Below are 12,474 nucleotides of genomic sequence, written 5' to 3' on the forward strand. Positions count from 1 at the left end.
AATGGCACTGCACAGTTTAACGGGTTTAATTTTTCATACATTCTATTTCTTCTTTTCACCTTTAGCACTTTCCATATGGACTGAATCTAACCCTCCTAGACTACAAAAGTAGCAGCATCCTTCCTTTTGCTCGTTAGTGTTTGAAACAGGACATTTGTTATTTAGAAAGGCATTTCACAAGCCATTGTTTCTTCTTATGTCCTTAGAACCTATGGGATTTAGTTTTTCTTGGGATTTATGTAATGCCAACTAAGAAAGCAAGAAAAAAAATCATGGATCCAGAGAGTAAACCTTCACTACTAATCAAATTAGAATTAGAATTAAAATTAGAATTAAAACCATCTACCATTCATATTTGTGATACTAGCATTTTCCAATGAGCAAATGTTTTAAAGGAAAAATATATGAAAAATCACTAGTAGATGTATACTTACCATGCTACATATCCTCTTTCAAAAAGACAGTAGGGCAATAAAACTTTTGTTTCTTATAATCAAGCAGCTATGTGCCAGAGAGCATTAATTGTGCTCCTGCCCCTAGATTCTAGCCCAGCCTAGGCCCAAAAGGGAATATGATGTCAAAAGTGCTATACTCACTGGTGGCATTATTGAACTGGCCTAAGAATCAGAAGAGAAGAGAGACTGCATCATTTTACCATTTACTCTGTTCTAGACATTATTTGAAAAGTTTTGTACACTAGTCATAACATTGACTTATCACAAGTCTCTACAAGGTAAGATTATTTATTGGTAGTCTACAAATGAGAAAGCTGGAGCACAGAAGGATAAATGACCTGCCCAAGGCTTTGCAGCAGTAAAACAGCAGGGCCAAGAGTTGAGCGTAGATCAGCCTGATTCCTAAGCCTATGATCTCCTCTCTACATGCAAAGCTGTTGGAATAAGAGAGAGGAGAGCTGATCTCCTACTGATCAGCTGTGTGATGTGAGAAAATTCCTTCCTGCTCTAGGCTTCAGGATTCTCAGCCATAATAAGGCTCAGGAATTGGATGTTTACTCTCAAAGTTATGTTACCCAGACTACCAGATTCATCATGGTCTTGTTAGAACAGTACCCCCTCCCAAGCTTACTGAATCACAATCAACACCGTGATGAGATGTTAATAGTTAAAATTGTGTATGAACATTAAAATTTAAGAAACACAGAACTTGTCAATCTTCTATGGACCTTTCTAGTTCTGATGTACTTAGAATACTTCTCCCCACCCCATGATCTCTTTCTACATTCTATCTCTTCTAAGATTGCCTCACTTCCCTACAAACCCGTCCAATCCCATCTTTACACTTGATGGGAAGATTCAATGTCTTCCCAGAAGAGAAATCTATTCTGCCTCTCAAGTATCTTCCTTAATTTTTGTGCAGACATTTTTTATAGAATTCTGACAGTATGAGCTGCATATTATCTACTATGAATATTTTAAGTCAAGCACAATCCAACGGTTCTTTAAATATAGGTCCTCAGAAGCTCATAAATAGCACACATATGGTCAGTTTTCACATTTCTTTCATAGGCACACAGACCAAACACACATCATTTTAAGACACAAATACATGAAGGATTCATTAACACCCACCTCAACCTCCAAACCACCTCCTATAAGTAGTGTTCACATTGCTCTCAGTGGCTGGAAGCTCATCAGGTCTGTTGTTGGCACAATATTGTATAGCCCATCAGAGCATAGGAAACCTATGATAACTATTGGTATGTTTGTATGTAAGCTGAAGTCTCTTTCTACATACACACACACACACACACACACACACATACAGACACACACACACACTATACTACTTGAGGCTGAAAACTGTGTACTCTTTGCATTCATCAATTTAAGCATGCTTGCCATGTAGGATGATAGATATATGCATATTGAATGAAAGTATATGTGAGTGAATGCAAATCTTTGCAATGCCAAAGTCTTTGTTCTTATGTAATTCTTGCTCTCCTTCACATTAGCATTAGTGAAATCCAGAACATGACAGTGATTCTACAGTGAAGAACGTTTGAAAGTTCTGATATAGAGACATTGTATTGTGGGCATTGTCTATAACAATATGGCACTTTGACTCAGTGTTATGTGAGTTGGCCATCCAGGACTGTGAACTCTGAGATGTAGAATCTCAGCCTTTGGGATAACCAGTGGTGAGAATTAAAATGACATTTATGTTTTTCTCACAGTCAGTCTTGTATTCATTCAACAAACATCTACACCAAGCCCACATTTTACCAGGAGTTTGGCAGGCACTGGAGATGTCAAAGAAAAAGAATATAATTCGTCTATTTTGCCTTGTAAGAAATTATCATGGAAAATGGACCCAAATAGATTTTTATATATACAGTGTGAGATGTCCAGTAATGGGAACAGTACATTGGTCTCATGTAGACCCAGAGAAAGGCAGGAAACACAGGTCAGAAACATAGCAGATTGAAGGGATAAGAGAGAAAGGTGGAATTAATAACTGATGAACATACTCATATTGAACTAGATGGTATTTTCAATATGGGCTGTTTTATTCTTCAAAAAGGAAAAGAGAAATGTTTTAGTATTTTCTCCTTTTTACAGGTAGAAGAATGAGGCCCAAGAAAAAGCAGGTGATAAAAACCTGTGGCAGATCTTTCCTGGCCAGTGTGGTTCTAGAATTGATTAACTTAAACACTGAACTTTGCAAAAGACAGAGAAACAAAGAAAGTACCAGGAAAGAAAAGGCAAGGAAAAGCATGGGTGATACAGCCAGAAGCAGCTACCCTTGGAGGCTAATTGGCCAGTGTGTCAGAATTGTGGTGTGGGAGGTTGCTAACCTCCTGGGCACACGGAAGTTAAGCAAGGGATCTGAGTCTGACCTAAGGACTGTACCGGGAAGAAGACAATTTGGAGAGGAAAGGCATACTCTCATGATTGCAGAAGTGGTAGATGGTAGGCAGTACTTGTAAAAAGACAGACATCCTGGAAGCCAGAATACCTGTGTTCTACTTCCACCTCCAAAGCAGAGCATCAACATGGGCTTTGGTTTACTTAAAAGAGGGATCATGCTACTGCTTTGTCTGGCCTTTATAAGAACTGGAAAACATACCTACAGAACCTCTAATATCATCTCTGGGATATTTGTATTGCTCTTTTCTGAACTAAAGATAAACGCCTCCTATTGGGTAGGGATATTGAGAGATGGAGAGATTTCTTCCTTAGGCTGAGGAGGGCAGATCCACACTCTGGTACTTCAATCTCCTTTTAATCTCTATTTTGAAATTGTAGGACACTGGTATCTCATTAACGATTAGTTACCATACATTTCTCCTGGCTTCTCTTCATGTATGGCCATGCCTAGTTGTTGACCTGCACATGACCACGCTTTGGTCAAATTGCAATTTAGTTTGATGTAAGGCATTCTAGATACTTCTGCATAGCTGCTACATGTGTAAGATGACAGAAATCAGGGAAATTACCTTTGAGAATTTCAATTTGTGTCTATAATCCCTGAAAAGACGACCTGTAGTTAATTGTAAGTATGCTTGCCAAAATCTAGAGCCCAGCAGTAAAACATAACAGTAAGATGTTAAATGCTTCAGGAATAACACCTCTACATATACTGCTTTCACCCCAAGGAACATTCATTGTACTCAGATTATCCTTTATTATTCAGAGAAATATGAGTCTTACACTCTTTTCTTCAATAACATTTTATCAGGGCCACAAAGAAGGAAATAAATTCTGAAATCATCTATAAAAATTGATGACAAGAGACTCAGGTGACACATTCATTGCTAACTGTGACATATGGGAAGGAACAGAAAGGTATTTGCTTATGAAAGTTACCTATGAACTACTTTCTGGTTTTGATTATAGACTTCAGTTTCCTTTTTCTTTCTTTCTTTTCTTTCTTTCTTTCTTTTCTTTTTGTGCTGGTCTTAAGGCTTGAACTCATGGCCTTGGTGCTGTGCCTGAGCTTCTTTTGCTCATGGCTAGGGCTCTACCACTTAAGCCACAGCCACAGCACCACTTCCAGCTTCTTTTTTGTGGTTAATCAGAGATAAGAGTATCATGGATGTTTTTACACAGGCTGGCTTCGAACCTAATCCTTAGAACTCAGCCTCCTGAGTTGCTAGGATTACAGGTGTGAGCCACTAGCACCTGACTTTACACTTCAGTTTTCTTTGTGCATTCTTTGGCTCTTTATCTTTTGTAAAGTGACCAACTTAGGTCCTTGCACTTGATAGGCTGGTACTCTTATCGTGTAAACTATAACCACAGACCTATCTTTGGCTGGTTATTATAGAGTCTTATGAACTTCTTTTTGGCTAGCCTGGATACACAACCCTCTAGATCTCAGCTTCCTGAGTGTTAGGATTTCAGGCATGAGCCATCAGTGTCTGGTGGCTAAATATCTTGAGATATTTAGAAGGAATGGTAATTTTTTCCCAGCTTTCTCTTTAATGATCTGAATGGGAGGAGCAAAAGGAAATCACTGAAAGGTTATAAAGTTTCATTGATTTATTTCCAATGTATATCATGATAGCACCTTTTACTGTGATTTATTCACAATAGAGACCCAATTGCTTCATGTGGTTAAGTAAAGGCTTCCTTAAAGAAGTGTGTGTGTATGTGTGTGTGTGTGTGTGTGTGTGTGTGTGTGTGTGTGTGTGTGTGTGTGTGTAAGAGCTTCAATAGCATATGTTTAAATATGGCTATAATGAGAAAGTTTTTGGAATTGATCAACTAATATAAGAAAGTATTGAACCACATAAATACATCTGTACTTTTTTTTATCTTATCCTCTCTGTATTGCCCTTATTTTCTTTACTTAAGGAATTACAGTATAAGCCAGGCACCAATGGCTCATGCCTATATCCTAGCTATTGAGGAGGAGAGATCTGAGGATCGCAGTTCAAAGCCAGCCCGAACAGAAAAGTCTGTGAGAGACTCTTATCTCCAATAAACCACTCAAAAAACCAGAAGTGGTGTTATGGCTCAAGAGGCAGAACACTAGCCTTGAGCTGAAGAGCTGAGGGACAGTGCCCAGGCAAAGAGTTCAAGCTCCATGACCACAAAACAAAACAAAACAAAAAAAACAGTATATTACTTATAGTTGAGGAAAACAAAATCCACATGTCATTCTCCCTTATTACTCTAATGCCATCATTTACCTGATTACAGCTATTCAGCTAGGATGTGGGTACATTCATGTACTACATACTTCTCTACTACATGCCATATCCTGCAGTAGAGTTTAGAAACACAAAGGTACATGAGGCATTTCCCCAGCTTCTAGGAAACAGTGAGAGGTTCAGAGAAGCAATCAGGAAGAGAAACACTTAGCCATGTGTAGGATGTGCTGGGAACCTACCCAACACTGCTTACCTTGAATCTGGAAGAAAGAACCAAGCAGGACAAAGGCAGGTAACCCAGGCAACAGATCTTGAGTAGCAGCAGAGTTGGGTGTGGCCTGAGGAAAACTTACAGATGGAGCTTTAAAATGAACATAATTAGAAATAGGGAAGAATATGAAGAAGGGTAAGCTCATTGTCAAAGAAGCATTGTAAAAAGGCAGAGAACGAGAGTGTTAGAGAGAGGGGGCAATATTCCTTTGTGTCTCTTCTCTCTCAGTCATGAATACCACATACTTTGTCCAGGTGAGCATGCAGCAGTCTATATGGGACAGGTTACTGCAACCAATAGTCTGTGTGACCTTAAATGAGCATGAATACTGCAGCTGGATTTAGAATAGTTGTCATAAGGACTCAAAAGGACTCGAAAGTGGAGAGAAAGGGGCAGTGCAGATGAGATATGACAGACACATTATCTCCACATCAAACCCAGGATTGGGCTGTTCACCTGTACAAACCAGATAGCCCACAGAGGCTGTCCTAGATATTCAGCCCAGATGGAACTAGAAATGTTGGACATATAATTGCCTGTTGTGAGTTTGTCTTTTTAAGTGATAAGGAAGGGAAATAAATATTTAGTCATCATTGTTTAAAAGAAGACAAAAATGGTTTATGCAGAAGTAAGCTATTTGTAATTTATTAGTCTCTACATTAAAAGCTAGACAAGGACTCTGAACTCTACAGAATTATCTAGTTAGCTCCTCCTCCATTTGCCTAATCCTCCTCCATTTCCTCCTCCTCTGGTCCTTCTTCTTCCTCCTCTTCCTCCTCTTCCTTCTTCTGCCAGTCCTGGAGTCTGAACTCAGGTTCTCACACACTCACTCGTTTTGCTGTTTGTTGTTGTTTGTTTTCCACTTAAGGCTGGCACTCTACCACTTGAGTCATACCACAACTTCCAGTTTTTTTGATAGTTCATTGGAAAGAAGAGTCTCATGGACTTTTCTTTTTGGGCTAGCTTTGAACCACAAACAATCCTAAGATCTCAGATTCCTGAATAGCTAGGATTACAGGTTGAGCCATGACACTGGCTGTAATTCTTTACCAATATATCTTCCTTCATCCATTGGTGCCTAGTAAAATGCTGTCAATGTTTCAAGTGAAAAACAATTCACTGAATGAAAGACAGAATAGCTAGTACTGATGGGTACTATTTATATACTTCCACCCTTGATGTCAAGAGCTCCCTACCACATGCTTCAAATTAGGCATCCCTGTGGCAAGCTTGATGCCACTTGGAAAACTTCCCTGTTAACAAGCCTAATGGTGGAACGAGTTGTGTAAGTAACCATAGCCAGCCTGGTCTGCCTGATGCTCAGATAAATTGCTCACCACAGAAACCCATCTCACTCATATTTTTCATGACAAGACACTTGAAGAAGAAAATATGCTTGGCTCTTTAAAGTTGATGCTGGTCCTGGACTCTTTACAAAATCTCTGACAAAAAGATTTTGTTGTTAGAGCCATCATAGCATATCACTTGTTTGGCCTGTGATCTCAGCAGAGGTGCCAGAGTTGAGAAATTGGCTGTGTGTATACTTTTCCAGCTCATTCACTCAGCCAACTTTATTGAGCAGTTATACTGGGTTTGGGGCATTTACTGTATCTACATCGCTGCTCTGTATAAATGAATCACTGTGATCCAGTGCATGGAGGACTCATATCTGAGTAAGTCTGTGGAAAGGTGGACATAGAGACACTGCTAGAAGCTGAGAACTAGATAGATATTCCTCTTGCATTGTTCCCTCAGGACAAAGGACTTGTGCAGTAGGTACACCTCCCCCTTCTCCTCCTGTGCATTCTTACTTCAAGAGCAGCTCCTTGTCCTTTCTTCTCCTCTGTCTCCTTCTTTCCCAATTCTAAGCCAAAACTAAGCAAAGCTTCATTCTCCAGAGGCAGCTGGTACTCCATGTGGGAGAGTCAAATGTTTAACATCTTGTCACTTGTGTAACTGATGGAGTCATCCTTTTTGTTTCAGAATTCTGTGTTTAGGGGTTGAAAAGCTAGATTGATGAACACTACCAGAGAGAAATATTTTTTGAGAAGTAAGTGAAGCTGATGACACATTACTTTACAGTTTAGTGAAATTCAGCAAATCTAATTCTATTATCCTGTCAAAGTTTCAAGAAAAGAAGACCTGAAAGCATATTTTAGACGATTCCTTAAAGACTACAGAAGCCACAACCACATCTGCAAAAATCAGATGCATCTGGCACTGACAGACCATTGTTTTACTAAAGGAGTGAATAATCTTCCAACAACTAATTAAGGAAAGTTATCTTTGTTGCTGCAGTGCCTGCCTCCTTCTCCCTTGAAAAGACTGTCAAGCTATAAATGATAACCATGTTTCTCAATGCAATTTCTTTTCAAAGTTTACATAGGCAGATTTATCCAGTCACACCAAAATAGGAGCTTTTTTTTAATGAATCATAGAACAAAGTACTGAAATGCAGATTTTTATAGAGCATATGAGGCTAGATCATTTATACCCTTGTTTATTTTTACAATCAAGTATGAGACAGTGCCTACTAAATGCATTCTGACCACAATGCCAAGGGCAATGGTTTTAAAGCATTTTCCCACAACTGTATGAATTTGTCAGAGGCTCACAAGCTGACAAACTGAGAGAGCTTTTTGGTGCTCTCAGCAATTGGTGTGGCTGAGTATAAACTTGCACTGAAATTCTCCCCATTACGAGTAAGAGTTTAAATAAATGAGGAATGCAAGAATCATTGTAATAGCAACTGCTGCTTTTTCCCCCAGCTATAGAACATTCATTAAAGAAGGAAATGCTCCATAGAACTTAGTGAGAACTGACTGCCTACCAGTATATATGTTATCCAATTAAATGCTCCCAACTGCCTTCCTTCCATTGTAAAGCTGGGAAAACTTGTCAAAACAGTTAGAATAGATGCCATGAGGTAGGGAGTAGGGGGACCTAGAATTGTCCCTGGTCTATCTAAACCCCAGACTCGTGTGTGCTCTTTTCAGGGCAGCATAAGGAATTCTGTGTGGAACTCACAATAAAAATGTCAAAGTTAAGGTTGAAATATGAAAGGACTTTATAACTTGAGTTGTACTCCATTCCCCCAAAACCTACATTGAAGTCCTACATAGATTGTTGCCATATAGCTACTTGGAAGTAATTACTAAATTACAGTAGGCCCTTAATAGAATTTTTGAGGACTGGAGACAGAAACACAGGGTAAGAGAGTGGAGACAAGATCCATGGGTGTGTCTAAGAGCACCAGAATGTCAAGGGTTGGTGCAGTCACCACTCGGAGTCAGGAGACAGGTGTGGAACAGATTGTTCCTCAGCACCTTCAGAAGGAACCAACCCTGCTGATGCCTTTTTTTTTTTTTTTTTTTTTGTCGGTCATGGGGCTTGAACTCTGGGCCTGGGTGCTCTCCCTGTGCTCTTCAGTTCAAGGCAAACGCTCTACTGCTTGAGCCACAGCGCCACTTCCGGTTTCCTGGTGCTTAATTGGAGATCAGAGTCTCATGGACTTTCCTGCTCGGGCTGGCTTTGAACCATGATGCTCAGATCTCAGCCTCCTGAGTAGCTAGGATTACAGGTGTGAGCCACCGGCGCCTGGCTCCTGCTGATGCCTTCATTTTGGACTTCCCTTCCTCAGAGCTGAGAATAAATTACTGTTATTTTAAATTGTTTTGTTCCAGAAACATTGCTATGGCCACCTTAGATAACTATTGCAGGGATGATGAAGCCCTATAGGACTAAGAAGAAGGCTTGATGGAGTACTGTTCTGTAATTTTCCTTAGCCAGTAAAATAAATTGTTTAGGTGGTTATTCATTCATTTGTTCACTTATTGGCTCAATCACTGTTTGCTCAGTTGGGGAGGGATTTCCTCATTTACGGATGTTTTGCTAATACTGAAAGTGAAAAATGAAACCTGGTATCTGACTTAAAATAATAGTCTAAAGAAGTAAGCACACATTATCAAATCTAATCCATACAATACAGTGTGTTAAGAGCAATACTAGAGAAGCCATATGCTATGAGGCATAGTATGTACAGGAAGCTGAGAAAGAAGTCCATAGGGATGGTTTTCTATGTGCTACAAGAAGTAACAGTAATGAGGCTGGAGAAGACCCATGCTTACAACAAGGGCTCTGGCCCAGGAGCCTCATTCTTGTAGGTCATGGGATCTCCTCAGTGGGTAGAGTGGTTAGCCTTGTTTTATTGAAAGATCAATTCTACATCATTGCTGAAGATGGCCTAGACAGGGTAAGGAGCTGCTGTCTAGTTATTCTGGCTAGTTCTCTCTCTCTCTCTCTCTCTCTCTCTCTCTCTCTCTCTCTCTCTCTCTCTCTCTCTCTCTCTCTCTCTCTCTCTCTCTCTCTTTAGTTTTTATTTTTTAGGTAATTTTATTATTTTTAAGTAGTTGTGAAAAGAAGTTGCCATTCAACAGAGCAGTGGATGAATACTATGCATCTTGGTCAATGTCACTGCTTTCAACATTCTCACCCATCCCTCCTAACCTACCCTTCCTTGCCTTTCCTTCATTTTATAGAATATGCATTAAATTTTTGACTGCATTTGTTCCCTCCATGAATCCTAGTATTATGTGTTATAAATAGTAATAATATCTGCTTCATCTCCAAAGGTGACATTTCATATTCATCAAAAATTCAAGTTTTTATTTGAATTTTCTCCAGTAGAAGAAACTTAAAAATGGCCAATCATTATTATGACATGTGAAAGCACCTTAATTCTGGAATTATTCAATATTAGATTATTCTAAATAGGGAAAATATCCTTAGTGACAGTTTCCCAAAATGTCACTGGTAAATTGTTAACCATACAATAGATCACATTTGCTCTAGCAACCTCTGTCCAAATGTGGCAGAAGTCTAAAGGAAACATTTATAGCTTGTGTTGCATGAACAAAATTACAAGGAAACACTGATAATCTAAATAAAACAAAGACATCATTGTCTCTAGCACTGAAGACTATTTATAGTTTGCCCTCTGTGTTGGCAGATGTTACTCATTATCATGTGTTCCAGGAATCATTTCCAACACCTGTGGGTGCTTTGTATGTGTAATATATCGGCAGTGGTAATTCTTTTAAAGAAGGTTAATAACATTAATCCCATTTTACAGATGGGAATAAAAGACAACTGGCTTATCACATTTTCTCTGGTCAGATAGTAAATCAATGCCTCATTAACACTCATTAGAATTTTCATTGCATCCAAATTCAAATTAAGTTCCCTTCCCTAAGGCAATTACTATCAAGACTTTTCTGGCTTTTACTCCTCACTGATTCCAAAGCAAGCAGTTGAGCAAATATATGACCAAGGTGCTGTACTAGCAGAACAAGTCCTGCACAAGGATGATGTGTGTCAGCTGAGCAAACCCTTGGAAATGACTTAGGGTCAGTATCAGTGGACCCTTTAAATACCACCAATTAGTAGCAGTAATGTTTGGTGAGGACTCTGTGCAGTCTCTGTGGTGAGCACAGTGAATGACTGCAATGACAACTCCGAGTGGCAACCTCTCTAAGGCCCCATTTACAAGATGAGGACACCAAAACTTGGAAAATGACTTATGAAAAAATGCAGGCAGAAAGGTAGGAAGCCTAGGAAGGATTGAAACCAGATCAGCTGAAGCCAGAGTTCATGTTCTCAACCACCAAGTCAATGGTACTCAAAATTTAGAAAACATCAGAATCACCTTGTGAAGCATTGATTGTAGGCCTATACCCTGAATTTCTGACTTGATTACATAGGTAGAAATTTTGCATTTCCAACCAACTCTAGGTTACTGAGGCTTATATCCCAGAACTACATTTGGAGAACCATTGTTCAACACATACATTATTTAATGTAAATTTTTACAGATTAGCATAGTTTCTGAGCAAGTGCTGATCTGGCCGTAGTACTACTTTCAGGAGATGAATCTGGCAACTCTGCTTAGAGTACTAAAAGACATCTGGCAGACCATCAGATGCCTAGCAAAGGCAAACAAAACCAAAAAGATGGTAATGGATCTTGGGAAATGTTAGCTGAGTTCAGTAGATGGAGCGACTTTGCTGATCTGTTACGATAAAATGTCAAATATGACATTCTACTTTTTGGTCTGGGTGGACAGAGAAATTGAGAAGAGTTTAACCATCTTGTATATTTTCAGCTCCTATTTTCAAATAGTCTTCTACCATTCATTTCCTTTATTTATAGTTTTTGATTTATGACATTGTCACAGCACTTCTCTTCTTCCTTTTCCCTATAGGGACCTGTGTATCTAACAGGCAACTAAAGACTCTTATCCACTTCTGAGATTCTACCCTTATGTCCAAGGCCTTTGAGTCTCCTATTACTTCATGAGCACCTTCTCTCTGGCATGGATGTGCATCTCACACTCTGCTAGGGGATCTCAGTGGATACTATGAATAGTAACTGCGTTTATGGTTCTTACATTTTATCTGAAGTATTTCTCGTGAATATACTATCAGCAACAAAGTCTCCATAATCCCTCATAAATGAGATTCAAAATAATAAGTGGTTTTAAGTTTAAAGTTATTGTACTCATACTCATCCTTTGCTTTATATAATTTATTTTCCATATGTAAATGGTTCATCTTTCCTTGGGATAGTCACAGCTCCTCCTGCTTTAGTCTCCTGAATGTTGGGATTACAGGTATATAACATCAACCTGATTAAAGTTTTTTTTATTTATTTTCATTTTTTTTGTTCCACTCCTTGAGATTGAACTCAAGGCTTGGGCACTGTAACTGAGCCTCTTTTGCTAAAGGCTATCAGTCACCTACTTGAGCCACAGATCCACTTCTAAAATAAGCCAAACATTAATATTGATAATATTTACCATCCTATCATGAAATGTTTATCATTTGTAGTACTTTATAAATAGCCATTTTTTCACAAAAAATAACTAAACTGAATCTTCAGTGAGAAATTGCAAATGCATACCATTTTAGCACACTTGCAGAATTCAAGTGACCTTGCCTCCTACTTATATGAAAAGTTTGAAGCCGTTTCTCACTGTTTCTAATTTTCGCCCTCAGTCCCACTGGTCTTTCTATAACTTCAAGAATTACCA

General features: G+C 38.9%; 1 protein-coding gene across 5 annotated transcripts in view; it reads left to right on the top strand.

Annotated features, from left to right (window-relative positions):
• Tnni3k (TNNI3 interacting kinase) overlaps window positions 1-12,474 on the top strand; it is a 281,405-nt gene that overhangs the window by 241,868 nt on the left and 27,063 nt on the right. The window lies entirely within an intron of this gene.

This window comes from Dipodomys merriami, unplaced genomic scaffold (assembly GCF_024711535.1).
Source record: "Dipodomys merriami isolate MVZ:Mamm:240054 unplaced genomic scaffold, mDipMer1.0.p SCAF_7, whole genome shotgun sequence".
NCBI classification, from domain to species: Eukaryota; Metazoa; Chordata; class Mammalia; order Rodentia; family Heteromyidae; genus Dipodomys; species Dipodomys merriami.